The sequence below is a fragment of the Camellia sinensis genome, chromosome 1 (assembly GCF_055761805.1).
Source record: "Camellia sinensis isolate YWXY chromosome 1, ASM5576180v1, whole genome shotgun sequence".
NCBI lineage: Eukaryota > Viridiplantae > Streptophyta > Magnoliopsida > Ericales > Theaceae > Camellia > Camellia sinensis.
Window position 1 is genome coordinate 118172501 of NC_138961.1, and position 21121 is coordinate 118193621.

Sequence of the window (21121 nt, forward strand, 5' to 3'; positions counted from 1 at the left end):
GTTTCCAAATGATTTCCATGTTAACATCAAGCAAGATTTATAACTACTATTGCTTATTTCCATTTCAAATTTTCTTGTCGAAAAAAGTGTGTTTGTATTGAGTGCAAAATTATTTATCTATGTGCTTTTGTTTCTAACTGCCTTGTTTTGTATTCTCTATATTTACATATATTGATTAAATCTTTATTTTGTTGCAAATGAGGGAGGGTGAAGTGGTTGTGTGTTATTTGAGGTTGTATGCCATGTGATGTGTGTAGAGAAAGAAATCTTGTGTAAGGGTCATATGTGTGTGAGGTTTGTGCCTTGTGATGCTTATTGCATTTGTATCTTAATGAATGGTTGATTTGGTTGTTTTGTTATGCTGTTTCTTTTTACTATCTGGTAGGGCAATGTGTTGTGTTTGATGGTCATGTTATTAATTAGATTATAAATTCCTATTGATCATAAGGATCTTGCAGATTTTGGGATGGACACTAATCTTGGATCCCCTATCACAAGCATGGAGGAATTTGAAGCTCGGAACACTGATCTAAAGAGGAAGCATGAAATGGAGAGATGGGGTGAAAGGTAACTAACTATTGTTTGACTTGTATTGTGTATTTAAGTAGAATAACCTAGATAGTATTTTATTTGATTGACAAGTTCGACTTCTCCCTTTATGACAAGGAGTTATCTAAAGATCGGGAATTTAGTATGGAAGTGAGCAGGAGTTCGATGTTTCTTCATTGAAATCAAAATATGTGTGTTTTTTGTTGTCTAAATTTCTTTTTCTTCGTTATCTATGTGTACTGCATTTATTTTCTAAAACTATCAGCAATGAAATGGGGCTTTATATATATATTTTTTTTATCTATTCAGCCTTTTACACCTTTATTATTATGAACGAAGAAGCTTGCATATGTTGCACATAAGCAATGGTTTGATTTACTTCTATTGGTGCATAATTTGTTATTTTTCATGTCATATGATCAGGCATTTGCACTTGTTCCTTCACTTGCAGCTCTAGGAGAAAGGTTCCTAAGAAGACAAGTGCAAAAGCAACAGAAGAGAAAAACTCTTGAAGTAGTGAAGGAAGTGCCACCGGATCCTGAGGCAGAAAAACTTTGCCAAGAAAGGTGAATATATTGATCTCATTCTTCTTGTTTTTAGCTAGGTCATGTTTAGATATTTAGATAAAATTTTTAGAGGAAAAGAAACATATTTTGTTTGGTTTAGTTTACTTGCTAATGTCTCTTATTTATATTTTTAGTTTGGAATATTTAATTCTTTGAAAATGGCATTTTATTTATTGTCTACCAAGGTAGAGGACGGGGAGGCTACGTGCCTAACAAATCAACAGCTACATCTTTTGTATCCACATCCATTCAGTCAATTTCTTCATCCACACCAAAGTTTGTACCCCCAACAACATCAGCACAGCATTTGCATCTATATCAGTATTTATGCATGAAGTTATATCACAATCTTCATACTTGGATACTTATAGCACAAACTGTTATATTGCTGGTAGGTTTGTAAATATTTTAGTTTTATGCTCTATTTTGGTTGATTGTTTCTTCTTTTCATCCAAGTCATATGTTGACATTTTTTTTTTCTATATGTTGTTTTTAATAGATACAGTCGAGCATAAGAAAGGTTGTGGGAACTCATGAAGCCCCACATTAGTCAAACTAAAAAGTCAAGGGAAGCAACTGAACGTTGAAGTTTGTAGGATTACCGAGGAAAGTGGTTTGATAAATTTACCACCAAGTTGGGGATCGTCACTAGCCAATTTGCCCCACAAAATATGTTGAAGTGGAGTTTTATAAGCCCCAATGATAAAGAAATACCAATTGCATACTTTCGACTAAGATAGCTTTTTTTAGTCTAGTTTAAGTTTATGAATTATGCTGCCCAATATTTTTAAGTGTTTTATTTTATTCGTTTGACATGAAGGTTTCATTTTTAGTAATGAACCTTATGTTGCTAGTTCTATCCTTTGAATAATGAAACTCTGGTACAAAAACTACCGCTTTAATCTATACTAACATTTTAGAAGTTTTCCTACAATGAAATCAGCCATTGTAAACCCACAAGAAGATATCAAATGGCGATACTTGTGTCAATTGTGGGCTGATAAGACGTACTAAGTAATGTTTTAAATTTTAAATATTAAAATTATTCTTTAGAAGTTACATGTTGAAATTGATAATAGTATGTTTACATGTGCTACAAATTAGATTTAATTGTTAAATTAACTAATAAGCTAGATGTGCTAGATGTACCAGTTAATGCACTTACACACATTCGTGCTGAGTCTACAACTCTTGTGTAGGTTGCTTGTACTTGGACTGCTGATGATGCTACAGCTACAGCTGCTTCTGTAGCTAAGGCTACTATTGTGCATGCAGTTGTTGCAAGCATTTGGGCACATGGACTTGATACTCTTATCATATAATTACTCTTTTAATCTATTTTTAAGGGTGTCAATTGATTCTTTTGCACTTAATTCATTATTTTTGGTTTGAGTAGTCAGGTTTATGTTTGAATACATTTTTACATTTCATGTAATCGAAATATCATAAAAACAAGGAAAATTAGTTTGAGCTTAAAGTCCTCAACACTGCTGGCTCAAAGGCATTTAGACAGGTGCAATACAATGAGGTAAGTTATAGAGTTGGTGTACCTTCTTCTTGAAGCTGTGACAATATTGAAGGCCTTTAAATCATAGTGTATATTATAAATTTTGCACTTCATAAACCTCCTCTTTACTCTTAAGTGACTGCTACATTGTCTATTTTGCTTTTTTAAGATTAACAAACATTAAGGGTTCTTGTTAGGATTATTATATTCGACATACAAAAAAGTTGATTGTGTTTTTGGAATATGTTATAATTCTTTTCTTTACTTTTTTTTATTTCTTTTATTCAGTGATGTATATACTCCATAGGATACTAACTATAAAGGTTTTGATAGCGAGACGAGGATGAAAAGGAGCTTGGACTTGTTGATTTGTATCACAAGAAACACTTCAGTGAGAAAAGGCAAGCATGGGTCCACAATGAGGCTAAAATTAGACATGTAAGAATTTTCTAATGTTAAATATAAGAATTTTCCTGTTAATGATTACTTGCCTAAGCCATTAATAGTGAACATAAAGAAAATAAATGCTAAATATACAATGGACAATTAGCTTTATTTCATCTCGTGAACAACTATAGAAAAAACTTAAAGAGCGAGAGAATGAAGCTATAGAAGATGGATCTGGCCCACTATTTGATAAGCAGGTTTCCATTGAGGTGTTTGGGCATAAGTCTAGGAACATAAATGGTTTAGGACGTGGTCCAAAGCCTAGTACAACAGCATCTGGTCGACGTACTCATACTGCTCTTGAGATAGAAATGAAGAAAACTAGAAGGGAGCTTGAATAACAAGGGAGAATCAATAAGGAACTGAATACAATAGTGCACAACTTGGAGTCTAATAGCGTGCAGGTCAATGCCAAGATTGATTTGTGTAGGGGAGGTTTGATGTGAGTAGTGATTAGAAAGACAAAATTATGCTAATGGTCCAACAATGACGGAATGACTGGAGGATCAGCAGCTAGGTGAGGTGAAGCAAGTAGGTTAAGAAGAAATGAATGACAGTGCACAAATGGGCAGCAACTCCGCCAAATCCCCAATAATCCTCTCTTTGGACCTTGGGAAGTTGGGTCCTATTTATAGGCTTTTCCTTAGTACCAAGAGGACACCAAGTGGGCCAAATAGAGAGAAGACGTGTGTCCCTAAGGATCACATGGAATATTCTTCCTTGAGTCACAAGGCTGAAGGTACCACGCGTCCCTCTACTTGTATTGTATACTATCTATTTGGCATAGATGCCTCTGCAAATGCACTTGCAATGGGAGTGTTTGGCGTTGCAACTAACTTTTGAGCCTCAATAAGTGCACTTGTAACGGTAATGTTTGCCACTACACTTGCATTCTCAGCTCAAACCTTAGCAAGTGCACTTGCAGCGGTAAACCTTGCCACTGCACTTGCCTTTTCAATTCTATCTAGCCAGTACATGCATTCTCAAGACTTCATAGCCTACTATTAGCCATGTTTTTCATGTTCACCTTAGTGAAGCCTCCACCTTTAGCCACCTAACCACAAACTCCCCAACTTCCCAGGGCGAAGGCCACAGCCAAGCCTGCTATCAGCCATGCTATGCCTTAGTACCAAGCCCAAGGGGGCTTCCTTGGTCTTGTCTGTGCAACCAAGGCAGGTCCATAACCTGGGTAAATGGAAAGGGAGTCCCTTACGCTTGGGCTACCCTGTTCCCATCTTCGCGAGGTTGCCATTGTATATTGGTATCTCTAGGCCTGCTATAAGCTCCAACCGGTATGCTTTGGGGCTTGCTATTAGGGCCAAGCTAGTGAGCTTCGGGGCTTGCTTTCAACGCCGAGCTAAAAATGACTTTTGGAGGCCTGCTATCAACCCAAAGCTAGTAATGCCTTGGGGCTTGCTATCAACGGCAAGTATTAGCCTCTACTTGTGGAGGGGAAGCTTCTCCTAAAGGCTACTATAACCTTGGCAAGGTGTTCCCTCTGCAAGTTAGTTGCGATGGCTATTTCCCATGGCAAGTTCAAATGGCTGCCCTGACAATATAGGGATGGCAGCGCCGACAAAGTACCTCTGCAACTTTGGCTGCTGCAAGTGCTGCCTCTATAACTTAGTTGCTTCGGTTTTCTTTTTCCTTTAGTAACTTCAGATACAAAACTGACAATATTAGGAATGGCGACGCTGAGGCAAAGTGCCTTTGCAACTTGACCGCTGCAAGTGCTGCCTCTGCAACTTAGTTGCTTCAGTTTTCTCTTTCCGTCAGCAACTTCAGATGGTGACGAAATCGACAATATTGGAAATGGCGGCACTGAGGCAAAGTGCCTCAGCAACTTAGGCCAATGCTTAATTTAGACCTTAATTTATGACCCTCTACACATGCTCCCTGTGTGCGTAGGGGACACGCCACTTGTTTTCCGTGCGTGCATGATGTAAGCAAGTAACCCTAGGGTTGGGTTAGTTATGTCAGAGGTTGCATCGACTCTCTGTAAGGTCATAATGACTCTAAAAAAGTGTGTTTTACTAATGGGTCATAATGGTCTTGGGGAGGCACGTTGGCACCCTTTCTCTGATTTCTTTATAAATAGGACCCCTTGGGTCCACTGGTCCCCTACTTCCACCAAATCCCATTTTCTTGTCTTTCTCCCTCTCTCTAGGCTCCTTCTTCCAAAGCTTTCATCTCCTTTCTTTATTCTTTCTCATGGCCACTACCAGATTCTTAGACGACAAACCTGTCCCACCCAGCGCTGAATAGAGGAGGGCTTCATACTTTGGGGGCCTCACTGACCCATTCTAGAAGGTTGTTAACTCCTTTGTTCCTGATGCACCTTCTCTAGAGGAACCCCTACTCCCTTTTGGCGAGGCTTCCTTAGATGATGCTGACATGGTTAACCTCATCTCAGTATTGTAGTTTCGGGTTGAACATGGTGATTTTTCTCATTCATACATCTATTACCGCACTCACTCAAGCCCTCTAGCCGACTGGTCCCTTTAGGTTGACAATGTCATTGTGGATGACGACTTCGAGTAGCGTTTGAGGGACATTCGTCTCTTCAACGCTATCTTGATTTCGAGGGAGTTATCTATGCCTAAGGTGAAAACCAACACAGACGTGATCGTTTCACATTGGAGCCACGACACCCGTACTTTTGTTCTTGCTTGGGTGGAAGTAACTCCAACTCTTGAGGATGTTACTGTTCTGTTACGTCTGAGCACTCGTCGAAACCACCATTTTGACCCTGCATCCTTAACTATTGTGGAGCAAACTACCGTCACCACTCTTCAAGGTGCTTTTCTAGATGCACAAAAGTATAGTTCTTGGTATGATCCCAGGACTGGAGAGTTGCTTCAAGAGAGGCCAAAGAGAGACAAGACAACATACCTTTCTTGGTTGAAGCACTTTTTCAAGAATATGCAACCAGTCGTGGGCGACATTATAGAGGACAACCGTAACTCCATAGTTGGCCCGGGTTACCATGGTAACTTGTACCTGGCTGTATTTGTCAGTTATTTCATCTCTTTTTTCATTCTTCCCAGCAACCCCACCAAGAGCATCAACCCATTGGTGTTCTCGCTTGCCATCAAACTCTGTAGCGACAATCAGATTCCCTTGGCTCCCCCTTTTTTAGGGAATTTGTACATCCGTCTCGACCTCATTCATTTGAACATAGAGAGATCCATAGGCCGTTATGATGTATGGAGCTATGTGCACACCCAAATCCTAACCGTCTTCTTTTATGAGCAGTTCCCTACTATGGGTCATGCTCCTAAGGAGCATGAGCCTTTCCTTACTGAAGGAGCTCTCGATGTAGAGGGTCATCCTATCCTAGATGCGGAGGTATGACCCGTTACAAGGCAAGTACTCAACTCCCTCCCTCACATTTCTAGGTGGTCTGGTGTTGGCACTAATAGGCCATTTGTGGATTACATTGTTCGTGTGGGGGACTGTGTATTCTGCCTTTTCACCCAAACTTTTGCAAACATTTTTGTTGTCCCTTTTTACTTCTCGGAGGCTCATCATGTCGACTTTTTTCTTAACAATATCCAAGCCAACTCTCTCCTTATAGCCACCATGATCTACCCTGGATACCTGCCAGCATGGAATGAAGAGGGTATGTCTAGTTTTGTCTATCGACCAAACAGGTTCCTTAGGCAATTCAGTGTGGACCAAGGTATCCCACATGCTCCTCCACTCCAAACAGACTTCCATCAGAGCTTCCAACGGTTCGCTCGCAATTACAATGCCTTGCCCATGAAGGGTTTTGGTCTCATGGGGTTGCCTTCACTTGGGAGAGAAGGTGCCTTCACCCCCGGCAACAAACTATTTTGGTATTGCAACCTCAACTCTTTGTTCAAATTTTGTAACAGTGATCCAATTGTCCTTGCAGTAGAACCCATTCCGCAACCTGACTTATCTCTTTGTCTTCCTTCTGGTCTCGGGAAACAGACCAGTCTGTTTTGCCAATTCAAACTTTTGTCTCTACCTGCCGCAGAGGACCCTCTTCCATCTGGGCGGTGTTTGTCCAACCTCTGCAAGTCTCTCTCCCCCTCCCCTATCAGTACAACAATGTGCATGTGTAGACCGTCCCGAACTCGCTCCGCGCGCGAGGGCGCGAATTGGGTTCATAGCTACTATAGTTCGGACTCCTGTCACGGTTCTGAATCTAATCTCACAAAGTGCAATATAAGATTGATAAATCACCAAAGAGTCCAAATCCAGCAAATCGTTTTAGAAAATCGATTTTAATCAAAAAGGGCCAAACATGGACTGCTTTGCTAGATTTCAGAATCGCCACCTAAATATTTTGTTTTGGAAAATTTAGGAAACCCTGACTCGTGCCTAAGGCCACGTGTCCGTCATCACCAAAGTTGCCTCAGCTCGGGAACTTGGGTACGAGAGGGGAAGGTCCTGAAATAAGCACCCCCGCTCACCTGATCAAAGGATCGGCCTCTACTAACATGATATGTTGTTTTTGAAAACACATGCGTTCTTATTCCGGTTATTAATCAAGAATTACTATGTGATACGCACAGCATACAAGTATAGACTAAATCGCTCGATTTGGAACAAAACATCTCATATTTTTTTTTTGAAAATGGTTTGAAGATGCTACTTGCAAGTAGGCTAAAACGTGGATTTGCCACCAAACAAGGTGGCCTTAAAAACATGATGATTTGCCACTCCAAGTGGGCTTAAAACGTACATTTTGATGAATTGTTTCAATTCAAGTAATGAAGCCTTCATCCACAGGCATTCATGCAGCTATAGTAGTTAAGCAAATAGCCTCATGGCAAGCATGTTGTCATGGCAACACTTACACTCATGCAAGATGCTAAAGTGTAAACACTTACAGTGTACTCCGAGCCAAAACAAGAAACTAGTTAGAAATATGCATGATTCTAACTATGTTAAGTGCCTAATGCAACACATGCAAAGATGCGACTAAATAGGCTCGGCTATCTAAGATGGCATACGAATGCAACACTTGATAATCATGCTTTGAACATGTATTCAAGAAAGTGTATTGAAATACGATGCAGTTTGAATGATGCGCCGAGCCCGGTGCATGCAAGACAAATGAAAGATGCAAACATGCAAGCATAAGGTATGCTAATTGAGATATGTCCTAATCTAACCACTGAAAGCGGGTAAACAAAAGGGAGAAAGAAATGGGGTTAGAAGACATTCACACACACACGCACACTTATTACAACATTTGCCCTCTCGATGGAGGGTCCGAATGAAAGAGAGCTAACTAGCTACGCTAATTGAGCTAACTATTACAAACCAACTAATTAACTAACTATTCTAACTAATTAATTATTACAAACCAAATTGAATTGAATAACCAACTAATCTAAGCTAATTAATTACAACACATGTAATTAACTACAACTAGCTAGTAAAGCGGTAAAATGGCCTCGCGGGCGAAGGAGGCATGCATGCTCGGTCACGTCCTCCCGGAAATCCACCGCCTTGCCTCAAGATGCCTCTATTTGCACACCTTTAGACCTCTGAAAACTGTGCCAACTTCCAGATTGATTCTGACCCATCTCAGGAACATACTGAGGGATGATCGACCAGAGATGGTGGCCATCGGCCAGTAATTATGGCCGGTCGGTAGGCTTTGATGGCCGGTCGACTACTCTGGTGGCCGGTCAGCTACTGATTCCCTGAATTTCCTCCTTTTGCTGCAACAAAGCACAAACAGAGGCATGGAAGTGTATTTGCAAGGAAATGTGTGTACCACTACACTCCTTATCATATCTCAAGCTCAAAGGAGTATGGTACTCAACTCTCGGGCCACCAACCGAGCATTACAATGCACGATGGCTGAGAAGCCAAATGTGTACAAGTCAATGAATGCACAAATAGACTCGATGAAACTTTCACCCTATCATGCACGATCAAGGGTGTCGGTGACTAAGAAATGAGGCACGTTTCATCACTTCAAGTATGAAATGTCTCTCATTTCTTGTGTTTGGATTAACGTCCGATCCAAACACATGCAATGCAACACAAACATGTTATCTTGGCATGTTTTACTTTGATTCATTTTGTTTACTCATTTTAGATTACTGATAAGCCATTTAACCGGTTAAGTCCAAAAGTGAAAAGTCCTCTAATTTGAAAGACGGACCAAGCCACAAGCTTTTTGAGCATAAAAGAAACATCATGCCATTGGGCATGAACACCTCAGTTTCGTGCTCAAACCAATAAAGGGCTTAAGTCCACTTTCAAAGCACATGAAAGAGTGAATTAATGGAGTGCGATGGCATACATTCTAGCATTGAAATGACATGTTAAACAACATTAAATCATGCAAACAATGCATGCAAGACATGTTAGAAGACTTAGGCATCAAAGCTAATGAAGTACACAACATTAGGACTATGTAATACATTGCTCAATGGACTAAACCAGCCCTAAACAGACCTCATGCATGCCAAGACAATGGCCAAAATGATCTGAAATGATAGCATGAAAGGCAAGATAAAGATGCTCATACATTGGCTCATCAACAAGGCATAAGGGCACAACTCTTAAACACGGTTAAAGAGTGATAAACATGAGAGTATGATAGAAGTTTATACTCTGAAATCACATGAGAAATGATGCCATATCACACAAATAACACAAGTATGGCATGCTAGGAGGCCTAAAGCGCAAGGCTAATAAAGGGTACTACACAAGAGGCATGCAATACATAGCAAAAATGTCCAAACCAGCTCTGGACAAAGCTCAATTAGGCCAAAACAAAGACCAAAACATGCTGAAATGGTAGCCCAAAAGCCTAGACAAGCATGCATACGTATTGGCTCATAAATGAGGCATAAGGCACAACTTCTCAAAAGCAATGAAAGAGTGATTTAAGTGGAAGTATGACAAAGATATAAGCTTTGAAATTACATACCAAATGATGCCATATCATGCACACATCATAAATATAGCATGCTAAGTGCCTCAAAAATCAAGACTAGTGAAGGCACTTGTACTATAGCTATACAAAGCATGGCTCATATGACCAAGACCACTCAAAACAGTCATAAAGCATGTCAAAACATTATCAAAAATATGCTGGAATGGAGCCAATACATGCTAAAATAATAGGCTACAACATCAAGCATGTTAAGCTAGTAAGCACGATTTGCACTACAAGTACAAAATGCATGCAGGAAGTGACCAAACCAGCCAAAATCAGAGTTAAAGCATGCTCAAAAAGTCACAAAAACATGCTCAAACTAAGCCTCAAGAAGGGAGAAATACATGCTCATTTGATAGGCCAACAACACATGCTAACAAGACAAGAGGAGGGGGGACCACCCCCTCCTATTTAGGACCTCAAAATAGGGTTTTTACCACTAAAAATTCTCTAGATTTCAGTGGTTAAAAGGCCACAAAAATTTGTTTTGAAAGGCCTTGAAAGATAGCTCAAAAGGCTTTACAAGCCAAGGAGCAAAAGGGAGGAAACACCCCCTAGCCAAACAAGGCTTAAACCAACATTTTTAGGACTGAAAATTAGACCTTTTTGTAGTTCAAAACCACCCCAAAAAAATAGCCCAAAACAATGGAAAAATGATGGTGAAGCAAATGTGCAAAACAAATACAAAAGAGGAGAGTTATACCTCTTGATGCACAGCAGCAAAACAGCCTCTTTCTTGGCTCAAATGACCCTTCAACAGCCCAAAAATAGGTTCCAAGGGACCTCAGCCCAACGATATGCAACTTTGATGAAGGATGCCTAGGCAAACTAGAAGTATTTCTCTACTTCTATGCACTTCTATGCACAAAAAGGGCAAGAGAGAGTGAACTATAGAGAGAGAGGCAGAGATTTAGCTATGAAAATTTTCTAGAGAGAGAGGATTTTTTTTTAGAGAGAGAGGCTCCCAAAAATGCTTTAATGTTCTCTCCTGGAATATATGAGATATAGCTTCATATATAGCAAAAAGAGAGCATTTGGTCGAAAATATCTGAATTAGGATAGCTGGAACAAGCTGGAAACAGCTGGAGGAGAAATATCTTCAAAAATTCTAAGTTTGGGTCACTCTTGGCCGACCAGCCATCTTTGGGGCTGACCTACTACTTGTGATGGCCGACTGTGCACATTTGTGGCCGACAGGACATTCTGCTTTGCAGGTCCAACTTCAAATAGGCATAACTCCTTCATATGGACCCTTTTCAGGTAATTCTTGTGTCCAAATTGAAGCCCCGGAAGTAATCTTTCCAATGGTGGCAGCCTTGCATCAAAATTACAACTATGCTAAGAGATATCCCTCTTTTAGTGAAGGCTGCTCAGTTTCGGTCCAACCAGAATGATGCCCAACTTAACCAATCATATATCCCCCATCCGGACTCGTCTTTAGGAGATTCTTGAGTGTAAAATGAAGCCCCGGAAGTATGATTTCCAATGGTGTGGCCTCATGGCTTAAATCCAAGCATACAAAAGGATAGGCCTGATTTAGCGAGGGCTGCTCGACTCTCTCTTAATAATTCATGCCCAACTTCTTCCTCAACTAGGTTTCTTCCCTCCACTCCTCTTTTCTCAACTCCAAACCCCTAAACAAGGTGTTTTGAAAGATTTTCAAAGATTTCATCTCTCTTTCATTCGTTTCCACTTTGTCCTTGCTCGGTTTGCCGAAAAACGCAACATTTAACAAAATGCGAGCGTCGAAACATCGCAGGAACTTTGTTTCAAAAATGTTTTGAAAGAGAGGGTTTTAAGGTCTAAAATATTTGGTCAAAATAGTTTTAGTCCAAAAATGGGGTGTAACATTAGGATTTGACTCTCTCCTGGCCGAAGAAATTGAACCTTTGCACTGCACACCTTATCACCAAGTAAACAATCAGTAGCGCCCAAGTCTTAAGGGCGGTCAAAAATGGGGTGTCTACAGCATGAGTTGCTCTCGGCTAAGGGCAATCCAGGAGATAGTGGCATTAGTTGCTGAGGCTTGTGCCTCACCAACTAGGAAAAGTCTTCGGAAGGTAATAATACTTAAAACATATTTTGCATTCTTCTATACTTCCCTCAGCTTTTTTATCGTTACTCTAATAGCCACATTGTCTTTTTCTTTTCAAGGCCCACCGGTCTTAGAGCACGACACTATTTCGACGATACCACCTTCAGGCTCGGAGATCCTTCAACTGTTGTTGGGCTCTCCTCAGATTCAGATGATGATGACAACCTTCCTATCACTTCAAGGGTTACTAGACTTAGAACCTATAGAATGATACTCTCGGTTGTTGAGGAAGAACTAACTGCTAAGGCTGAACCAGTTGCTGCGGTTGAGCTAGTTACTGAGGTTGAAGATATGGAAGAAGGTCACGACTTCCTTCCTATTGAAAGTGAACAAGTCCCCCTACAGTGGATGTTATAGAGGGTGATATGATTGCTGAGGGTATTGAGGCTCCAAACTTGTTGATCCCATTCATTCTGACCATTCCTCCGCTGGTGGGGAAGATTTCATTCCTGAAACTCCAGGAGAAGAGCGTGGAGTAAAAGAGCCACCTGAAGTTGAGCTATCCTATATGGAAGCTGGATTTGGGAATTCTTCTGAATCCACTGAGTCTCCTTTAGTTCAGCAAGCCATAACATCCAGTATCACAGTGCTGAGGGAGGCAAAGATGTAGTGGCTGCTCCTAATGTGGGCTCCCAAATTTGACCCAACTCACGAAAGCAGCTACCAACTTGGCCACTCCAGGTGCTACTGTTGTCGCTGGTACTTCTGACCCAATTGCCTCAGCAACTTCTGAGCAACTTGTTGATCTATATCCCATTACTTTCCTGAGGTGCCAACTAATCTTGGGAAATCACAAGACTTTTATACGGGGGATGGGCACCACCATTGTGCCAAATTTGATTGTTGGGGACTACCATATGGATGACCTTTTTTCAGAGTAGTAGGGAGATGTGGGAAGCTTTTGCCTATCCCATGAGATCAGTTCACCTGGCCACCCCCTAGCATCTACTGACTCCAACGATATTGGGCAGTCATCTTTAAGGGAGGTACGTCGCCCTCAGACTTTTGGTCGCTCTGCAAGTCTCACTCTCGTAATTCAAGCTAGTAGTGGTATAAGAGAGTCCTCACAGCCTTCAGCGAGAGTTTCTTTTTTGAGCTATTGGGTCTCCGCTGAAGCTACTCCCATTCTTGTCTACATCCATGCATTGCACCCTAGCATCTTTATTGCTTTCAATGTTCTAGGCCCGATGGTGCAAATAGCGCTGTTAGAGTTATTTGCCAATTTCATTCGCACCTTGTGATGAAGAAGGTTTTGATAATTTCCGGCAAGTTTGTAGAGAGTGCTGAGGCAAATCTTAGTGGTTTTGAAAAGAATGGTTTGGACTTGTCGTGGATGAGGGCTAGGCTCCAAGCAATTGATGGTTTTCTCGAGCATGCGAATAATGTGGCCATGATTGCCTCCTTGGAAGAGACCATCAAAGACTGTGAGGGTGCTTTAGAGCAGTACCATCAAAACCTGGCTCGGTTCAAGGAAAAAGACTCTGCTCTTGTTGTCCACCTGCCTTAGGATGTGACTTTGACGGACTCCCTGATGAAGGGTTTAATTTGATGTATTATGACCTTGTTATGGTTTTTCCTCCTTTTTTTTTTTTTGGGCACTATTGCTATCTTTTTCTTTCTTCTCTTTTCTTTTGAATATTGTAATCATGCTTTGGGAAACTTGATTTCTTTGAGGAGTAAAAATATTAGGTAGTTGAATTTCACTTCATTGCCTTCCATTCATTGTCTTTACATAACTTCTCAAGGCAATTAGTACTTTTGCCATGAACAGGATTTCACTGTAACTAAGTATTTATAAGAGTGACAAGTTTACTAAGTGTATGACACTTTCTTTACACTTTGCTTTCGAAATATTAACAAGAGAAACTTACAACTCTTTTCTTAACAAAAGAAAATTAAGGAAAATATTCCTTTACATACTTAGCATTGATATTGCCAGTTTTGAACCCGTCATCTACTCTCGTTAACTTGTAATACCCATTGCTGATTGCCTCAGCAACTTTGTAAGGGCCTTCCCATCTTGGTGAGAACTTGGGGATTGATTGCCCCCGCATAATCATGTCCACCGTCTTCTATACCAAGTCCCCCTCTTTAAACTCCTGTGTTGAACAAACTAATTGTAGGCGTAGGCTATGAACTGGTGATACTTTTCCATTGCTCGCGAGGCTCGATCTTTTCTTTCTTCATTGGCCTCTATGTTGTTCTTTCTGCTGTCTAGAGCTAAGTGTATCAACATAGCCATTCTTGCTGAGGGTACTGCCACTTAACTAGTAACACAGCTTCATACTCGTACACTAGGGGAAATGGAGTTGCCTGGATCGGCTTCCTCCTTGACGTTCTGTATGCCCAAAGTGCTATGGGGAGTTGTTCAGACCATGTGCCCCTTGCTTCATCCATCATTTTACTCAATATTCGGATTAGGGTTTTGTTGGTTGCCTCAGCTTGTCTATTCCCATGAGGATAGTATGTAGTATACTTATGGTGCTTGATTTGAGAGTCGTCCAACAACCTTTCCACATGGCAATTTACGAAGGGAGTTCTATTGTCAGACAACATCACCTTGGGTATGCCAAACCTACAGATGATGTTTTCTCTGATGAAGTTGGTTACTCCTGCTCCGTCCGCTTTCCTCATTTGTATGGCCTCTACCCACTTGGTGCCAACTTCAATCACGGTAAGTATCCATCTGCGGCCTTTGGATTGCTGCGCTATAGGACCTACCAAATCAAATGCCCAAGTATGAAATGGGTAGGGTGTCTGGATGTTATGCAGCTCAACCATCGGTGCATGTATCAAGTTTCCAAACTTCTGATAAGACTGGCATTTTTTTACAAAGTTTTTAGCATCTTCCTCTATTGTTAGCCAATAGTAGCTGAGGTGGATAAGGTGTCCATATAGTCGCTGCCCTCATTGATGCTCCACCTTGTAGGCTTCTCTCAATACTTCGTTTGCCTCATCTTTTGATAAACACGCCAAAGGTTCCTCTTCAAAGCTTCTTCGATACAGCTTGCTTTGGTCAAGGAAGAAACGGAGGGCCCACCTCTTAACTCTGATTGCATTGACTTTGTTCTCAGGCAGTATGCCGCTTCCAAGATGGTCAATATATGGTTGTCTCCATTCTTCACTGCTTAAGAAATGGGCTTCCTCCTCTTTAGGATAGGATTGACATTTTGCACATTGCCTCTGCAACTCAATACTAAGTAATACCCTTGCCTCTGCATCCGTCGGTATAGAATGATATCATCATCCCCACAGGACTTAGCATGGATCTGCTTAAGTCTATAAGTTGCTTCTTGTCTACCGACACACCTTGCTAATAGGTTATTAGGACTACAAAAGTATAACTCTCCTCTGAGGAGCATGGATGATGCAAGTTCTGCTGGTCTGATTGTTCCTTGGCTTGTTTTTAGCCGTTGGATTATATCTGCTTTTCATCCCTCAGCATCTTGCTATGTATGTCCTTTAGCTAACACTGCTGGTGTTGTTCTTTTCTCAATGACGATGGTTATACTATCATCAGGTATGTCCACCTTTGCCTCCAGTGTAGCCAGGGCATCAGGGAAGCAGTTGTGTGTTTGAGGGGTGTGTTGGATTTGGACATCATCAAACTGAGTGAGAAACTTCTGAACTATGGTGCGGTATGGGGCCAAAAGAGGCTCCTTCAAGGCAAAATCACCCAGTGTTTGCTTGACAATTAACTTGGAGTTGTGCCAAATTTTCAACTTGTGGAGGCCTTTCTTTTGGGCAACAATCAAACTCAGTATCAGCGCTTCGTATTCAACCTCTTTGCTTGAACATTCAAAGTCAAGCTTATATAATAAATGGAACTTCTCCTCCTCTTGACTTGTTAGTGTTATGCTAGCTCCACCTTTCCCATCCCCAAAGGCTCTATCAAATTTTAAGTCCTAATAAGTCTCAACCGCAGTTGCTGAGACATGGACCTCACAAGGTTCAGATACCTCTGTAGGTTTATGTTCACCAGATAGGAACTATGCTAGCAACTCTGCAAAAGCTTGGCTCTTAATAGCCTTGGGCATAATGCGAGTGATGTCATATTCGGCTAGAGCCAAAAGCCATCTTGCCATTCTCCCAGTCAGAGCGGGCTTGCTCCGTAGGTAGTGGACTGGATCACTCCTGGTCACAACTTGGATCGGGTGTGCCAAAAAATAATGGCGCAACTTCTGTGCTATGAACATTAAGGCCAAACATTGCCTCTCAATTGGGGTATATCATGATTCAGCACCATTGATTTTGCGATTAATGTAATATATTGGCTTCTCAACGCCATCTATGTCTTGGACAAGTAAAGCTCCAATAGACCGAGGTGTAGAAATAAGGTACAGTAGCAGAGGCTTTTCAGGTTGTGGGGCAATCATTATAAGTGGCGAGGTAAATGCTTTCTTCACCATATCAAATGTCTGTTGGTGTTCTTGTAATCACTCAAACTTGTGATTCCCTTTTAGCAGTGTCCCAAAGGAAAATGTTATCTTAGCAACGGCTGGAATGAACCTCCTAAGGTATGACACTTTGCCTAAGAATAAGGTATGACACTTTGCCTAAGAACATCTGATAGCCTACAGTAGAGTCGATAAGTGCTAAGAAATTGTTATCTTAGCAACGGCTGGAATGAACCTCCCAACTTTTCCAGTCCTTAGGGTTTCATTTATTGACAGTTCAGTAAACAAGACTACATCAGAATAGTGTGCCTTCTCTACTCCAAATGGTTTTTCAAACACATTTATGGTCACTATTCGTTTTTCCAATTTTTCCTTCACACATTAGTGATAACTCGATAGGATAGCCCCATATCGATGCATCCAAGCTCTACCAAGTATCATGTGGTAATTTGTGTCTGCTTTAATCACATGGAACTTAGTTGCGGAGCAGATCTCACCAACTGCTAAGTCCACTACAACATGGCCCTTAGTAACTTTTTTCTCACCACCAAACCCCGTCCCAGTAATAGGTTGGCAGACCATCCTGGACTCTAGGATACCAGCTTTTGCAAAGGTATCGATAGTGATGATGTTTATGGACGCCCCACCATCAAGGAAAGCATGCTTGAACTCTATATCATGGATATAAGCTATGACAAAAAGAGGACGGTTATGGGGGAATGGGTATGCTTTGTCTACTTTTGAAAAAGTAATAGCCCCATAGTCTTCCTGGATATGCCGAAGCACATACTCCTTAGCCTCAGCAACTTTAATATGATGCATTTCAGAGATATTGATGAGGGCCTTTGTTGTTTCCAACCTGGCGGCCTGGTTTAGCCCCGACTGGTCAAAGAAGGTACGAAACTTAATAGAGTTTTGTAAGGCCTGAGCATGAGTATCCTCTACGAGTTTTGCCTCCACAGGTACTGTTTCAAGGAGCTGGCCCACTACGATTTCTTCTAACTCATCATAGTAGGGCGCCATATGCACTTGATTACGCACAAGCCCAAGATACCCAATCATGTGTACATTTCCTTTCTCCTTGTGGTTAGGATAAGGGTCCTTTCTTACATCATGGTTATCAACATCTTTGAACTTTAACTCATTCACAGCAACTTTCTTCTTAAAGATACATTTCAAAGTCCAACAGTCCTTAGTAAGGTGTCTAGTGGCTCTGTGATAGACACAATAATCTGGGCTTTCTTTATCTTTTTTGGTTGGGGGAACATCAATCAAAGGTAAAGTAAGTTCACCATTAGCTAACCATTCTGTAACCAAGCCTTTAACATTCTCAAGGCTGTAAGGATATGGGTTTCTGTGCTCGTAACTCTTCCTCTTCCTGGAGGACGACGTCTCTCCTTGTGAGCGGCTCCCTCCTACGGAGGTTACTGCAGCAACTCTGCTACTGTGGAAGTAACGATGACTATCACAAGATCTATGCAAAGACCTGTTGTACTGAGGTTCCTGCTGCCTCAACCAAGGCTGAAAAGGTAGTCAGATTATAGTTCACCAAGAAGATTTTGTAGTCGCGTATGGCACCCTCCACACATATTTTGACTAAGTGGGCCTCATCCACTAGTTTATGATAGTCAATGGCTTTATCCTGGATTCATTTGACATATTCTAGTATATCTTCACCATTTTTCTGGACATCTCACCCAAGTGTGAGGGTCGTGACTTTATATTGGACTTTGAAGAACTTTGTGTGAAACTTGTTCACCATCTCCTTCCAACTCTTGATCGAGTTGGGAGCCAAGTTCACATACCAGCTGTAAGCTCTTTCAGTAAGTGATTTGGAGAACTACCGAAGGCGTAGAGAGTGGTCACTACCATGGATGCCAAGAGTTTCAATAAACCTCACCACATGTTCCTTTGGCATTACCTTGCTTCCTATGAAACTTTACAAACTTGGGTACTGTATGCCCAGTTGGGTATGGCATGACCAATATCTTTTGAGAGTATAGAAGTTTCACATCTAGATCGGGGAGAGATGGTAGTTATTTCTTGCTACACTCTTGCTTGAGCATAGCTTGTGGGTTGGAATGGACTAGTCTGATCCTGGGTAGCTAAACCAATAGCCGTACCGTTCGCCTGAGGTACTGTCAGAGGCACTTGGATCGGAGCATGATTCTCAAGGAACAAATTAGGCACTAGGTTTGGGACTGCTACAGGCAAAGGTGTCTGTGCTGGAGTTGGTCTTGAGGCCATGGCCATAATAGTTTCGGTGAGAGTTCCGTTCGGTTGAGGCATTGTCGAAGGCACCTAGATCAAAGCATGATTCTCGAGGAACAGATTAGGCACTGGATTTGGGACTGCTACAGGAGGAGGTTCCTATGCTGGAGATGGTATGGACACCGTGGCCATAATAGCTTCAGTGAGAGTTTGTAAAGCTATCAAGATCTCCCTCTGTGTATCTTGAAGTTATTGAACTGCCTCGACCATGACATTGTGGTCATGGTACTCAGCATGTGTTGCTCTACCATTAGAAGAACCTTGATAGTTGTTGAACTTCATCATCTACCATTTTTTCTAGTGAAGTATGTAGGCCATTGCGGGTATGAACCATCAACAAAGCAGCATCCTCAGCAGTGTCACCAAAAATGTAAGGGAGGTTCGATGTGAGTAGTGATTAAAGAGGCAAAACTATGTTAATGGTCCAACAATTACGAAATGGCTAGAGGATGAGTAGCTAGGTGGGGGTGACGCAAGTAGCTCAAGAAAAAATTAATGGCAGTGCACAAATGGGCAACATCTCCCCTAAATCCCCAATAATCCTCTTTTTGGACCTTGGGAAGTTGGGTCATATTTATAGAATTTTCCTTGGTACCAAGAGGACACCAAATAGAGAGAAGACATGTGTCCCTAAAGATCACATAGAATATTCTGTCTTGAGCCACCAGGCTGAAGGTGTCACGCATCCCTCTACATGTACTGCGTACTATCTGTTTGGCACAGATGCCTCAGCAAGTGCACTTGTGGCAAGAGTGTTTGGTGCTGCAACTACCTTTTGAGCCTCAGCAAGTGCATTCACGACAGTAGTGTTTGCTGCTGCACTTGCCTTTTCAGCTTGAACCTCAGCAAGTGCACTGGCAACGGTAAACCTTGCTGCTATACTTGCCTTTTCAGTTCTATTTAGACAGTGCAGGACTTCATAGCCTGCTATCAGCCATGTTTTTCGTGTTCATCTCAATGAAGCCTTCACCCTTAGCCACCTAACCACAAACTCCCCAACTACCCAGGGCGAAGGCCACAGCCAAGCCTGCTATCAGCCATGTTGTACCTTAGTACCAAGTCCAAGGGGGCTTCCTTGGTCATTCCAGTGCAACCAAGGTAGGTCCATGACCTAGGAAAATGGAAAGGGAGTCCCTTGCGCTCGGGCTGCCCTGTTCTTATCTTTGTGAGGTTGTCGTGGTACCCTAGTATCTTTAAGCCTGCTATAAGCTCTAACCGGTAAGCCTTGGGGCCTTCTATTAGCGCCAAGCTAGTGAGCTTCGGGGCCTGCTATCAGCACCAAGCTAAAAATGACTTTTGGGGGCCTGCTATCACCCCTAGGCTAGTAATGCCTTGGGGCCTGCTATCAACGCTAAGCATGAAGAGGAAAATGCTACTATATCACCTTGGCAGAGTGTTCCCTCCGCAAGTTAGTTGCGGCGATTGTGGTTGCTGTAGTGGCTATCTCCCGCGACAAGTTCAAATGGCTCCCCCAACAATATTAGGGATGGCGACGCCGACAAAGTACCTCTGCTACTTTGGCTGTTGCAAGTGTTGCCTCTGCAACTTAGTTGCTCTGGTTTTCTCTTTCCCTCAGTAACTTCAGATGGCGGTGGAATTGACAATATTGGGAAGGGTGACGCTAAGGCAAAGTGCCTACGCAACTTGACCGCTGCAATTACTGCCTCTGCAACTTAGTCGCTCTATTTTCTTTTTCCCTCAGCAACTTCAAATGGTAGCGGAACTGGCAATATTAGGAATGGAAGTACTGAGGCAAAGTGCCTCGGTAACTGATAAGTGTGTGTACTGTAAGTTTACTGGCAATAGAGGCGTAATCATATGTCTATATTAGATGACATGCTTATTTTTGGTACTGACAATGATGTCATTGAAAGTACTAAAAGTTTCTTGTCTTCTAGATTTAGTATGAAAGACATGGGCTTAGCTGACATAATTCGGGGTATTAAGATCAAAGAGAGGACAATAATTTGGTTCTTACCCAGTCACACTATATTGAGAAAATTCTTAAGATATTTAATCAATATAATTGTACACCCATGTTTACACCTTTTGATTCAAATTTGAAATTGTATCCTAATACTGGAAGAGTTGTTAATCAACTAGAATACTCAAGAGTGATAAATAGCCTAATGTATGCCATGACTTGTACTAGACTAGATATTGCATTTGCAGTGGTAAAACTTAGTAGATACACTAGTAATCCCAGTAGTGTGCATTGACATGCTGTTAACCGAATACTTAGGTACTTGAGGAAAATGATAGAATATGGAATAGTCTATAATGGCTATACAGCAATGCTAGAAGGATTCACTGATGTTTAGACACCCCATTTTGACTGCCTTTAAGACTTAGGTG